General features: G+C 40.2%; 1 long non-coding RNA gene across 1 annotated transcript in view; it reads left to right on the top strand.

The window, feature by feature from the left end:
* LOC112487755 (uncharacterized) overlaps nt 1-15,541 on the top strand; it is a 72,644-nt gene that overhangs the window by 1,468 nt on the left and 55,635 nt on the right. The gene's annotated exons all lie outside the window — the stretch shown is intronic.

The raw sequence follows: 15,541 nt of genomic DNA, 5'->3' as shown, positions 1-15,541 counted from the left end.
GCACGCAACTGGTTGTAATGTAAAGAGACAGATTCAGGTCACTCAATCACAGCGGGGATGTCACGTATAGAAAGATAAGCCTAGAAAAAACTGCACGAAGCAGAGAAATAGAATGAGTTGAATAAAAAAATGCTGTAGGAACAAACCATGAAAGAAGAAAAATCTGAGCAGGTAGAAAACGGTGAGATCTAAAGATGTTCAGGTGTGTGGAAAAGAGAGAAAAAACAAAACAAAAGGGGGAGGCACCACAAAAGATGGTGTAAATAGAAAAATAACAAAAACAACAAAACCAGTCAATAACATAATATCCTTAAAAAGATAATAAAATGTATAGCAGTGGAAAAAGAGTAGGGGGTAGAGAGAGTCATGGGGGAGATTGGAGAAAGGGTTAGCAGTGACAGAGGAAGAGGAGAGAAAGTGGAGGGTGACGGTAATTGACATGAAGGGAAAGTGACAAGCGAAAAGATGCGTGTGGGGGGAGGAGAAGAAGAGTCAGGCAGAAAGAGAATTACTATTGAATGAGGAATGTGAGGGGAAAGCTACAAAAGGTGACACACGAGAGAGAGAGAGGGAGAGAGAGAGAGGAGTGAACAGGCTTTCATACCAGTAGACATTCAATATACACGACTGACTTTAAATCATTGAACAAAATAGTCCGTGTAATGACAGGGGATTGTACTCTGATCTGAGTGAATGTTGCCATGAAGTATTTGATGTAGACACAGGAAGTACTGTACTAGCTTTTCTAAAACCACCTCAGATTGTTGCTTAGTTTTTTGTTTTGTTTTTTTTCTTTTTTGTTACCGTAGGAGTGTCTGTGTCTGTTTGTGGTCACCCTCTAAAAATCCAGACCTATCCTAACTGATCCGATACCAACACCGCAACTTGGAGAGTCTTTCAATACTGATATCGATTCTCTTCCAGCAGGCGGTGGGCTCTAAGGCGATAGTGTCCCCGTTTACGGCATGTCGCTCAAGGTTAAGTTGAGTAGTTGTGCTTCGGATATCAGATCGCCTCTGTCTGTCAATGCTATGTTCTGCTGTATGCACTGCTGAATATAAGTCTGAGAGCTGATTGTGAGGATGCTGCAGGTGTGTCTTTGTTCAGTGGGGGTGCAGAACAGTACGGAGAGGGTTTGGTGGGGGTGTGGCTGCAGGAAACTCGACCACGCTTGCTGTCGCAGCAGGACCACAGCACAGGATCTAATGAGTCCCACAGCTGATTATCATAGCAAAGGGCTTGATGTCAATTCATTGTCAATTTCTAGTTTTTGTTTTTCCTTCTATTATATTCCTGAATACTTTGAGATAACGATTCATTCTGATACTGGTTGACCTTCTCTGTGGAACAGAGTTCATTAGTCAAACTGACATAGATGAACCTGTTGTGGTGGTTTGTTTTAATCATTATTGCTTAAAATCTGCAATTTCTTTTTCTGTGCCAGACCTACAGATATTTTACACATATGTAAAAGGCACAATGTTTATTCTTCTTTAGAATAGACAAAAGAATAGAATGCTATGGGCAAAAACATTTTCAGGTTCTCTCTCCTTTTTATTCTTTTGGTTTTTTTTTCTTCCCACTCCCTCACTGTGTAGCTTCTTCCTCATTTGCTATGCTCTTTTAAATGTCCCTCTTCCTGATCCATATTTTTCTCCACTCATTTCTCCCATCGCACTCATCACAGTGACTTCTCTGCCCCCTGCATCATAACCATCACAATCGTTTGCGCCACTTCCCTTCCCTGCCCGATTACTGTTCAATTTTCTTCGCCCCCTCCCGCCCTGTCCCTCGTTTACAGCACAGTATAGGCTGTAATCACATCCACTGGACTGTGATCACCCCTCTCCTCCCCTTCCTCTCCTTTGCCCCCCTTATCCCCTCATTTTCACAAGGCGGGTCACGCCTCTTGAGGCAGCAGAGCAGAGAAATTGCCTGTTATCGGGGGTCGATTTTTCATGCGCTTGTAAATTGCTTTGTATTGACACTCTGTCAGAGTGGGGTCGTCACACCGGCCCGGGCCACTAGCCTCCCCACAGTCACGCTGCTGATCTTGGGGTGCATCCACCGGGAATGAGGGTGTCAGAGGTGTGTGTGTGTGTGTGTGTGTGTGTGTGTGTGTGTGTGTGTGTGTGTGTGTGTGTGTGTGTGTGTGTGTGTGTGTGTGTGTGTGTGTGTGTGTGTGTGTGTGTGTGTGTGTGTGTGTGTGTGTGTGTGTGTGTGTGTGTGTGTGTGTGTGTGTGTGTGTGTGTGTGTGTGTGTGTGTGTGTGTGTGTGTGTGTGTGTGTGTGTGTGTGTGTGTGTGTGTGTGTGTGTGTGTGTGTGTGTGTGTGTGTGTGTGTGTGTGTTGGCTCTAATCTTTAAAGTGCAATGTCGCCTGTGTGTCTGAGTCATGCATTTCTGGTGGCACAAGAGAAGCTTTTGTTGAGGGTTGCTGAACAAAAGTTGGGGTTGGAATAACAATACCAACATCAGCTGCTTCTGCTTTGTTTAAAACATTTGTTGTTATTGTCCAATTATATTTAGCCTATTAAAAGGTATGTGGGGAAAAAACATTCATTTTATTTTTAGATAACTGTTAAATAAATATGAAAAATTAAGTCTTGCTTTCACTGCTACTTTGTATGAAGTTATGAAATGAGAAATAAAAAAAATTGAAGCTTTAGTGTACTTCTGAAGTTATGAAATGAGAAATAAAAAAATTTTAAGCTTTATTTTACTTCAGTGTATAAACATTTGCGGATTTTTTTATCTTTATTGTCGTTTGACTAAAGTAGTAACCCATATGTTCATCCATTCATCCATCCATCTGTCTCTTCACTCATCCATCGATTTCTTTATTCATTTATTTTGGAAGGATTCTACATCGCAAGGGCACTGATGTCAAAACCAAGGATTTCTTACTACAAAGCTGTGGAAAATTGGAAGTAACTTTAAAAAGTATATTTTGGTTTGTCCAACCTCTTTTAGCTTTGAGTTATATGGCACCTTTAATTACAGTATCTGTACCATGGTTACAATAATCATAATTCCTGAGTGATATTGTTTTACAAAAAAAAATACTAGGTAGTGGAAATTAGATTTGATTTTCCAGCAGAGTTTCAAAAGCAGCTATTATTGGATCATATGTTTTCCTGTTCGAGGTGTCAGGACTTATGGGACTCTAACAAAAACACTGTGTGTTTATGTTGACCAGACTTATTCTCTGGGTGAACCACCGGATCTGGTTCAGCCCTTAGATGTGTGGGAGGCAGCAGACATATACTGTACTCATGTTTCTGCTCACCAGGACTTAAGTGTGGTTTCATCTCCATGGCAAACTGTGTCAGTGTCTGCATCTGACACCCACTCTCTTGGTAGGGTGGCACAACTGAGGCTGCACTGGCGCAGATCTGACACCAGACTTTCGCTGTGAAAAGCTGGAGCAACATGGAAGCTGGTAAAACACACACATAAGAAGCCAACAGTTAGAGGGAAGAAATGGAAGAAAGGATGGAAAAATGAGAGAACGTACACCTCATGAACAGGAAGTAGAGCGAGTCAGAGGATATGTGAGGAATCCAACACTGTTTTTGAGAAGGAAAAAAAAAGCAGAGTGAGTCCAGATGTGGTGTGAAAATGATGGGAGAAGAAAAGGCAGAGACTGATAAATGGGCTGAGAAAAAATGAGGAATGCCTGTGAGACTTTCTTCCCTCCTTCTGCTCTCACCAGTTCAGAGCCAAGCCAGCCTCCCTTTGGCAGACATCTCCACCTCCACCTCATCACTTGCTCTCCCTCACTCTCTCTCTCCTCCCAATATCCTCCCGCTACCCTCCTCCTCCTCCTCCTCCGTCCTGTATGGCACACAGCTGCTTACACGCTGCCCGTGCAGTGGGCTTCACTCATTCATCTGCTGTGAGTTTGTCCAGAAATAACCCCTTAATCTGCAACTATTTTATCTCAGGGCACATTAAATCTGCCCCTGCCAGGACTCTCCATCTGAAAATACTCTGATCATTCATCTAACTCATATATTGCAACCAGGGCACAAGGTAAAGATAATAGGGCATTAAACTTGAAAAGGAGTTGGTTAGCTCCTCCCTTGGCCCCACCCCCTAACACGCCAAACAAGCTTTGAAAAAACCTTAATAATTGTAAGATATTTGAGTGAGAGAACTGAGGCAGCTTATCTTGACTGAAACTTTAGAACTCAGACTCATGGACTTTTAAAAAAACCTTTCCATGACCATTAGGAGCCTTTAATCGATACATTCATTAACATACATATTAAAGAAGATTAACCATATTTCTATTTAACACATGGATGAACAACAGAAGCTATAAAAAATGTAGAGAAGTCCCAAATAAAAGTTGGAATGTGGAGGCATCTCCAAGGATCTGCAGGGCAATCACTGGAAGTTTGTGGCCTTGCCCCTCACCTGATGAAGTCAGGTAATCTATATAATCCACACAGATATGACTACACTGTCCTTCACTCAGGCACCTGACCCTGGTCTGCTCTGTTGGTGGTAAATATCCTAGTCTCTAGTCTCTAGCCAACCAGATGGCAGCGATTTATTTGAATTAATACACAAATATAAATATAAGTAGAAAAACGGGGGGTAGAGAGAGAGAGGCAGCGGGAGACTATTTGGCTTTATTTATTTATATTTTCATTGCTTATGGATGCAGAGTGAGGGGTGCACAGGGAGCGAGGAGGTGGCAGGGAACCATGTTTTTGAACAGGTTGGCAATGATCACAGAATCTGGGGGCCACAGTAAATGACTTATTCATGGACCCTTCTGGCCCTTCAAGGCCCCTTAGGATATACCTAACAGATGTGAAGGGAGAGACGGAGATGAGCAGCAAGGAAGAAGCTGTGGAGGCGGAGGAATGATGTGACAGAGAAAGAAGACGGTGTTAGAAGAGTGGATGGATGCAGGGAGGGAGGAAGATAAAAGAGCAGAAGAGCAGACTAGGAGAATCCCCTCACTGGTCTGTGTCCTAACCCTTTGCAGGTCCAGACGGGCTGAGCAAGTGACTATTTGTATTTCTGAATCCAACAGAGGAGAAGTGCCATTTTACCTGTAGTTTAGAATAGAATATTAACTACAGTGCTCAAGTCTCAACTCCAGGATGAATTTAGAAAATATGTAATGGTTTCAGAACAACGATAAACTAGGATGAAGGCCCAAGATAAATTTAGTAATATTAGTATCATAATGGTGCTTTGGCCCAGAGGCAAGAGTGTCATTGGTGTGGAACCCCAGGTTTCATCTCCTGGGCAAGATCGAATCCCAGTTAGGGCGGTTGGTACCTTCTAGTGGACTCACCAGCTGCAGGAAGGTTCACAAGGGGCTGTTACAGTGCAGTGTGATTTAGGTGGCGGGCGTGGAGACTGCTGCCCCCGTGACCCGGTAATGGATAAGTGGATGAAAATGTTAGTATTATACTGCTACTACTATTACAATATATTTGTAGTGTAAGTATCGATTTGTCTCAGTGTTGCATCATCAATGATATAGCCATCTGTTAATCATTGACTGTTTTCATTTAAAAATAATTTGTGCTCTGAGATAAGGAGTGTTATAGCAGCGTAATTCATATTCATATTTCATGTTCATCGTAAGAAGCATCAACAATAAACATGTCAACAGTATATACACTGTTCAGTTCATGCTATACCCACTAACATGACGACTGTGTGTTGTGTATAACGTACATGAAATCTTTGAATGCTCCTAATGATATGATGGAACAATTATCTGTGAAATGCTAATGAACAGTACTCTTGATTAGGTTACAGCTTATTTAAGATGCAGCTAAATAGCTCTACTTCAAAAATAAGTACTGACACTTAATGTGTCTAATCACCAACCTCTTGCTGCTGCCTCGTTTAAAATGTTACTACTGCTGCAAACTCATCACTTGGAAGGACTTGGAAAGTAGACCAAACGTTTTGGTTTCTCTTTTCATAGTTTCAGCTGAAGATTCAATTTTCCAGACTCAGACTGTTTACATTAGCCATTCTGTAGAAATTGGGCTTGATTATGCTGCAGATCTCTCTGCCTTCATCAGAACAGTTTTCAAAGATCAGTTTGACGATATAATCAGTTTTAAAGTCCAGACAAGGGCTTTATAGCACTTTTTGCCCCCCTGAACTTTGGGAGTTTAGAAGGCTCCTAAACTTCTAAGGTTTAGAAGCCAAAAATTTGCCTCAGGCAAATACATGTACCTTGTAAGACTTTTAATATGAAATACTTCCTATCGGTTTGGCCTTGACATTTGTCTAAGCATCTCCAAAATGTAAGACTGATTTGCTCAGGTCAGCAAACACTGGTAAAAATGACTATAATTTTTATGGAGAGTGATTCATCTTTGAGATGTGATTTTTTTATTTTTTATTTTTTTTCCCCTGTATCCTTTTGCTACGACAGCTACATGTGCGCCCATGCAAACACACACTAGCTCCACTAGCTGCAAGCATACGCAGTTCACCTTGTGTGTATATATATATAAATAAATATCACTATATACTATATCACTTCTCCACCCACATGCCCCATCTCTTCCACTTGTAGCCACCTTTAATTCAAATCCTTAAAGAAACTGGTGGGTAGGCTGTGCAGTGCCATGGCAAAGGAGGCTGTGAGAAATTAATTTTTCATGGAGCAACATTTCTGGCCAAGCATCCCTCAGTGCAAGGCATGTGATACCAAGAGGAAAACCAAACGCTTCCACAGCCAGAAGTGTGACAGAAAAAGCACAAATTGTGGTTTAAAAAACTGGTACTTGTCACTGTTTTAGTGCTGTTGCCGACTCAGAGCAATTAGGGAAGGAGTGTTTGTGTGGGTGCTAGTTATCATGTATGGATACACTTGCATACCAGCAAGCACACACAGAGATGTGCATGAAAACACAGACTGATGCAATAGCACTCTGACATGGATTCATAAAATACCAATGCCATGGTTAAAAAAAGGTTAAACTAAATTGGTAAAGGGCTTTTTACTAAAATGAAATACAGTATTTATGTGTGACTTATAAGTTTAACCAACTTCCAGTTACATGTATGTTACTTAGGAGATTACATTTATGAAGTTACAAGATGATGGAAAAATATTTTTTTGTTAGAATCACCTTTACATATCAATATGTATTTAGTAGGGCTGTTAAACAATTAAAATGTTTGTTCTGATTAATCACAGACTAGCTTAAACGACCCTTTACAATTTTTTTAAAATATAACTCTAAAAAGAAATAAACCTTCGCAATGGACTAATATGTTTGTCCCAAACTATTCCTTTTCCCAGCTTATACACAAACACACACATTTCTCCAAAACACACACCCCCACCCACCCTGTGTAAACAAGCATTCACCACTGTAGTTTTGAACACCTATTTATATACACATTAGTTTTGCTTGAATACCTGTGCAATGGCTGTAATCCATCACGGGCTGAACCATCCTGGTGTCAGAGTGATGCTACTACACAAGCCTGCAGATGTTGGGCACCGTGCCAGGACCAGAGGAGGCAAAGATGATGAATACGACCCCTCCTCTTCCAAAACACTGCCGCCTCCATCGTCTGCCACACACAGACATAAACAGTGCCACATCAACAAATAAACACATGCACATTCAATGCAAAACAAGCCTTAAAAATCAATGATTGTTTTAGGAACATATTCCAACTTTGTACTGAGCAATTCTTTTTTGTGAGAAACTCTTATTTTCTTGAGTCATTTTAGACAACTTTAGACAATTTTTAAGGAACCCAAAATAAAAGTTGAAGAATCACTACTGATAAACTGATTACCTTTGTGCTGATGTGTGAAGAAAGGAGAGACTAAAACGCATCAGGAATATAGAGTGGCAAAAAACTATTAAGGCCTATTTATACCTAAAGGGGGATTTTATAATCAATATCTTAAGTAAGAGATAGAAGACAAAAGCCTGGTTGAGCCCAATGTTTTAAGGACTATTACATTGGTCCAGATGACTTCTGAGGCTTTCTGCAAACCATTTCAGAGGAAGTACCAATGTTGGCCAGTAGAGGCTTTTTCTAAATGAAACCTAATACAATAATCTTTTTTGGCAAAAGTCATTGGTTTCTTGTGAAACCTAATACAATAATCTTTTTTGGTTTCTTCTTTTGAACTACGTATATTTAGTATTGTTATAAATATGAATATGGTTACAAGAGGTAAAAGAACATACAGGAACTGTTTTCAACTGTTATCAATGAGTAACAGTGTAAGTTATCCTAGACTCAGTTTATTGTAAACAAGGAGCAGAGCTACGTAAATGAATGTTTCAGGCCAAGATAAATGCACAAATAAAGAAACAAATCCTCCATGTATCTGGTGGTTAAACACTTAACACATTATAAATACATAAGTAAAAAGTGAAATTATATCACTATATATTTTCAATTCTTGTCTAAAAACTTCTGCAAGTGGTGCCTCCGTCAGAGGCACCTTAGCACCAGGGTGCACCCTGCATCTCTCCCTCATCCAAGGCCTGAAATTGGGTTCTCGTAAAATCTACTTTCAATTTTGGAAAAAGAAAAAAAATAATCAGATGGACTAGAGCAAGACCTGTTGCAAAACTCCATTATCTTTAACAGGGTTTCTGTCATGGTGTAGTTAAAATGTGATGATTGCTACAATTCCAAGGTGTTTATTTTTCAGGGTTGAAAATATAATGAGCGAAATGTAACAAGTTTTCACACATTTTAGGTAAAATGATAAAATGTGTCATTTCTAATTAATATTTTAATTAACCTTTGTTACATAGAGAATAAAGGACCATTTATCAAACACTGCAGCAAAACAACAGGGAGAAGACTTAAATTATTAAAGTTTGTTACAATGGAACACCAGTATGTGTCATAATGTGTGGGAGCATATGTAGTTCTGTATTCCAGCTGAATTTTCTATTTTTATGTGAGTTTAATGACACACATTTCGCATTGTCATCAAATCTACCTCTATATTTAATGCATTTCAAAAGTATTTTCCTCAGGAACCCGCTAATTCGTTGAGCACCACACAGTGGTTATGATTGAACTACGTTGTGTCTCCACCCTGATATTAAAAGCCGACTACTGAAATGAGATAGTCACTAAGCCCTTACTTTTACTTTTTCATTTTTTCTCATTAGTTTTGCATTTATCAACTCCCCCATGCCTCGCACATGCACACAATGACACACAACTAAATTTGTATCACCACCCACCAGCAAACTGGCAACGTCTCCTCTCTTATGTACTTACACATGCATACACACTTCTGTCACAGTCATTTGTATGCAAAGTGGTTGGCGCTGATGGGTTGCCATGGTTTCCTGTTACCAGGTTATGTGACAAGAAGCAGGAAAGTTGCTCTACCTCTGATTGTTGCCAATACATCGGTGCGGAGACGTATGGAGCCAATTACAGAACACAAAGAACAACAACCAAGAGGGAAAAGGCAGCGCGACAATAAAGGGTGTTTAAGCTTTAAAACAAATATAGCCTATATCTGGGGTTTCAAAGAGGAAAATATTTTTGTGTTTGTGGTACAGTCAGTGAACACAGGGCTGTGAAGGCAGTGATCTGCTGCATTATGTGGGAAAGAACACAAAACACAGCAGCACAGAATAGTAAAGTGTGGCTGAAACCAGCTGAGTCAGTCAGCAGGTACTGTAATTGCCTCCATGGAAGACGTTGACTTTGAATGTATGCATGTGTGGCAGAATATGATACGTTTAGGTGTGCGTGTGTGTTTGTATATAACACTGACAGCTTAAGGTCAGCTAGAGGAGAAGGGCACGTCTGAAGATGACATATCTTTGATCACCACACAGGGAATGTAGATATCAACAGTTGTGAGCTGTCTGATGAGAGGCTGCATGAGTTCAAACACTGAGTCTGTGCACAGGACAGCTTTCAATTTTGGAAAAAGATGTGTGTATATATATATACATATGTGTGTATGTGTGTGTATATATATATATATATATTCAAAAACAAAACCAATATTGTTTCAGCCATTTATCACTTGACAGACCTATTGTAAATATATGATTTGATTTACTGAGATTATACGTATAACCCAGTCAGAATTCTTTAAACCCATGAGAGGGATGTAAGTCTTTGTATGTATTCAAAATGCCTTGGACCGCTCTTGATATAGGAACCAGAATCTGTGGATTGGTGCGGGTAATGAACAGCAGTCTTCATGGTGTCTCTGGACATGATCCTAATGGAATATTTGATTAATTGACTGAATCTGTCCAGAAACTGTCTTGCTCCCACCCAGCTTCTCCTTCACTTCTTAATTGGCTTTTGTTCTGGTGTTACCAGTTCTCCAGGGCACTACCATCTGCCATTTCCAACAGGTTAGCCCTGATGTTTGTGTGTTTGTCTACATCTGTCTTTTGGTCTGTGTATATTTATCTGCCTTTGCTACTGGCTTTAGCACAGGTGTTTTTTTTATGACTATGCTTCAAGGCATTGAACTGGTGCAGTCAAATGCAGAAATTATTTTCTGTTCCAGTGAATTTATATTTTTCATCTCCACACCAGAGATCAGTTGCCCAAAAAGGAAAAAAGAAAAACGAGCAGCAGAAGGTGAATCGGGACCTGTGCAACAGAGGATTAAATGTACTGGCCACTGTATTATTTTAAATCTCCCTCTAATTTACCACATTATCTCCTTATCTATGGGCATCATTATTGTGAACAAAGCCTGGGTGATGAATAGTCTTTTTGATTAAGGGTGCGCGGTCGCTTTGGCTTAACATATGGAGGTAGCCTTGCAGCCGCACTCCAGCCTCTCGTGCAGGATGATAATATATATCATCGATGAGATCTCTAACCTTGTGAAGTAATTACTGTATTTGGAGAGTCACTTTGTTTAGACATGGATTTATTTCCAGTGAGTTATAGCCTTGATTAATTTTGAAATTTCAGCACATATAAAACTGTCTTGTTTTCGTGGAGTTTTCTGTCTTAGAAAATCCATTAGATAACTTTTCATTATATCATACCAGGTGAGGAGGGTCTACCTATGACCTTCTCTGGACCAGCCGTCCACCTGATGTTAGTTAAATATTACACAAAGATGTCATTAGAGACTGAATTACTACTACGCCATTATTTTATATATAAAAATGCTATAACTTTCATGTAGAGATATACTGAGTTCAGACTTGAAGTTTGTTTTAAGTTTGCCATGTAACCCATATCCGTGCTATACATGAATAATAAATATATATTTTACATAAAACAGCAATAGTAATCAAATATATTTTATTGTTAAATTTTTTAGAATTATTCTTGGTTGATATGTTGGTATGAGGCATCCTGTTTTGAAGAAACATTGATTAAAGTAAATGCTGATATGTAGACGTTGGACTCGTGAGGATTTTTAAATAATAAATGACAAGGGTGTTTTAACAACGCTTCCAGGCATTGGCCTTGATTATATACTAATTAACAAGTTTCCTTTCTCCTTTTAAACTAGTAGCCCATACAGCATGAGCTGCGTTCCTGATCTAATGCAGCATTTCCACAAACCTCAGTTCAAAGTACATCTCGGTTATGGCTCTGACCCTCAGACAGTTTCAGACAACTTTAAAAAGTAAGGAGATACCAACAATTACTGCTCATAGATATCATTCTGATGAGCCTGGAGGAAATGGGGGCTAACAGTCTATTTACCAAAGAGCTTTAGTTAACCTCTTCCATTCGAAGTCGGTTTGGCAGTGTAACACACATGCTGGGTTTTCTGACAGGCTACAGATGATGTGTTACAGTGGGTCCGTGCTCACGAGCCTGACTGTAATGAGCGCTGGTCTTTAATTAGCTTGTTGCTGGATGCCAGATATGGCTGGAGCTGTAGCCTCATCACTGCAGCAGAGCAGCAAGGAGAGGAGAGTGCTACTCTAATGAGCTCTCAGTGGTGTGTTTACTGCGAACCAAAGTCATGGCTTTACTCTCCGCGTGTCTACCCCAGCGCACAGAGCAGGCTTGGATCTCAACGGCTGTGTGAGAGCACACACAAATAATTCCTGTGTGCAAGTGAAAGCACCTCACAGACTCGGTCTTCGGTGGTTGACAGTGATGTGAGCTTAATTAATATGGCTACGCTGCAACTTTTCATCATATCTGTAACAAGCCATGTCTTCTCAGACGTGACCAGTCAGGCTTGATATATAATGTATTAGATCGTTGTGGATGGCTCTCCTCCATAGCTGAGCTAGAGATGATTGCTCTGCTGCAGGTCAATAGAGCTTCAGACATCATCATCATCATCATCATCATCATCGTCATCATCACAGCCAGTTTAATTACAGCAGCCATGCTGGCAGGAAAGCCTTTGCAAAACTGCACGACACAAGCGCTAGTTTGAAACAGTTAAAGTTCACTGTGCAATTTAAAGACGAAGATGAGGGAAAACATTGCAGAATTCTGCAGTGTACTAAGTTAGGATTGGTATGTATACATGGTTAGCTCTAATATAGTTCTTTGAAAACCCAATGACTAGGGATGACCAGATACTGTTATTTATAAACCAATACCAGTATTGTCCTCCTTGTACTTGCAGATAACGGGTTACGGGCAATGTATTTATTTTATTATTTTCATTAACAGATGACTTTTACTAGCTAAAAGAAAACTAACCATTCTGTTAAATAAATAAAGATATATTATTTACCCCCTCCACCTCATAGGATTGTTGTAAATCTAGTAAAATACTCTCTGCCTGTGCAGAGCATGCTAAAACATGCCTAGCAGCTCAGCAGCTTCATCAATTCCTCATTTTAACCACAGGACAGCACAGAGGAAGACATGTTATTGTACCTGGTAGAATTAAACTGTGTCATCTTAGTTCTGACTATTGCATGATGGGACTGCGTGTCACTGTCTGTCTCAGCTCCCCAGGAGCCACCTCAGCTATATTTTCCCATTTCCTCATTTGTGCTTTTAAAATAGCCCTGTTTCTCTAACAAGGGCAGAGTGACTGCTTCAAAGGACACAGCCACAGCTTTGTTTACCTGGTTATTGAAGATTGATGACCACCAGGACTGAGAAATACCAGTATCACCACCAGGCAGGCAATTATCTGTCGAGTGTATGTAGAGCAGCTGTGAGTGAGTCATCGTGTGTTTGCTTCTGCTCTCAGTCATTGGCGTCAGCAGCGAGAGGACGATAGTACAGCGGTGACTGCAGTACCTGCGATGTGGTCCCACAACGGTTCATTAAGAATACAGACCTGACAGAGCAAACCCATTCAGGATGGATGAGCTCAACCAGTGCACTCTCACATCCACACCTGCTATGACTATTGAACTTTTTTTCCCCCTTCCCCGTGAGAGATCTCTAACTTAGAACAAGTGGTTTAAATCTGCTTGTCATTGATATTTGTCAAGGCTGTTGTTTGGCTTAAAAAGAAAAAAAAAGGCAGACAGTTTGCACACACAGCTAACATTAAATTTGCTCTGTTAAATTGTCTTTGAAATACGATTGCTTTTGAAATTTCAGAAAATGTGTGACTTTGCAAGAAGGAAATTCATTTCTGCAGGTCAGTCCAAAGTTTAAGCCAACTTTTAACACAGCTAATCCCTCTGTTATCATTTACAATCAGCACTGTTTTCTACATTGCTGCTGGAGAAATTCATTTATGCCCATGAACTACATATGTCGGGGGTCACCAACATTTTTGAAATTGACAGCGACTTGAAGGGTACTTGTAATACTAAGAGCTATTTGTTTATTACAGGCTTCCTGAAAAATTCAATAATAATTTAATAGAAAACTGATGCTGCTCCGTCAGGACAAACAACGGCAGACACTCAATGCACCCATTTAAATATCATTGCAAGATTGATATTTAATTCAAACAGAACAGTCACAGTATAATTTTTTATCCTTTTGTTGTTTTATTTTTTGAAAGCACCCATCAGTCACCTTGGGGGGTCTACCAGGGGCCCCAGACACTACGTTGGTCACCCTGATATCTGTGTTTGACTAGAACAGAGATCTGCAGGTTTCAAAACCCAAACAGCCGTTGTAATCAATCCATCACTAAATATCTTTTTTTACGTTACACAAATATTTTAACTTTTATATTCATTCAGTAATGAAGTATGACATTTAACATTACAGAAATATAAAGATTCACTTTTCATACCCCAGAATTGCCCTTGTTCTCACAAGCTGCATTGTTGCTAGAAATGTCACACTTTGATTTCAGTTGAAAATTAAATGCGACATGCAAGATCGGCCTAAACTTTATTTTCTAGCGAGTTAAAAAAGGACATATTTCTCTCTTCATATTTAAAACATGTAACAGAGAACAGTCCACTTACAATAGAGTTTCATGTTGAAATCACCAAAAATGAAAACATAAACAGAACAGTAGTTTCCTGGGCCTTTACTTTTAAATGGTTGTGATCAACCATGCTCCGCCCACCTCTTCTGCAAGGAAAACCTAGTGGACAACTTCATGTAACCATGGCAACAATTGAGCAGCGAGACAGAAATGGCTGCCCGACAACAAACTGCAGTGTAACAGTGTACGTTTGAGTCAGACCCAGAAGCAGAAGCTCCAGTAGATCTGCTTCTGTTTCTGTGGTTGTTTATTGCAAGACAAGCTGAGACTCTGAGCAGGTCGAAGTCCATTCAGTGCAGTCTTCTCTCCAATGTCCTTGTTTTTGACTTTATTAATGCACTCCAGCCTTCACATTAGTTTCCTTCCTGCAGTGTCCACGGGGCGAGTACGGACAGATAACAGGCCTTACTTATTCATGGGGCTGTCGGACACAGTGACTGGTGACTTTCAAAGGTGGCCATGGGTTATAAAACAATCCCCGACAGTTATGGAGTCAGATTCAGCCGTGTAGGCAAAACCTGGTATTTACTGTATGTTCTTTCTATTTAAAGTAGCTGTGATATCCCAAAGTTTGATTGTCTCTAATTTTCTCTGTGTACACAAAGTTATCGTTCTGCATCATTAAAAAGTTATCTAATATTTGGTAGAGTAATCCGGGGAAGAAGGTCAAGGGCTGTTGTGACGTCTGGGTATTCTGCTCCTTGCTGTTCTGTTCAAAAGATTTGCCCATCAGGGCATCAGGCTGCCGCCTGGTCACACTAACCGCTGCTGCAGTGTGCAATAACAGCAGCAGTCACTACCTCCACGTGAAGCCCAGATTACATTGTGTAAGACAGTGTGTGTGAGTCGAGTGAGAATGTGTATGCATGTCATAACTCTCCAGAGAATCTTACTGGAGTCAGTATGCAGGTGGTGTAATAAGGCCTCGCTGTGGGGGACTGGAAGTAAAGGTCTTTTGTGTTTTGGAATGTGTGTGAAACGTGTGAGTGAGTGATGATTGCCACATTGCTGATTGGTGCTTACAGTGTATGCGTTTGTTTGTCCTTCTGAAAAAAAGCCCAATACTTTTCCTGTGCCTTTGATGCTATCATCAGTGTTTAATTGTACACGTGCATGATTGCTTCTCACCACATCGTGAATCATACTTTACATCTGCTCCTGACCTACTGTGTTGCA

Source organism: Cynoglossus semilaevis, chromosome 11, assembly GCF_000523025.1.
Source record: "Cynoglossus semilaevis isolate Cse_v1.0 chromosome 11, Cse_v1.0, whole genome shotgun sequence".
In the NCBI taxonomy this organism is placed as follows: Eukaryota; Metazoa; Chordata; class Actinopteri; order Pleuronectiformes; family Cynoglossidae; genus Cynoglossus; species Cynoglossus semilaevis.
The sequence above is the reverse complement of the archived record's forward strand: the minus strand, read 5'-3'. Positions and strand labels throughout refer to the sequence as shown.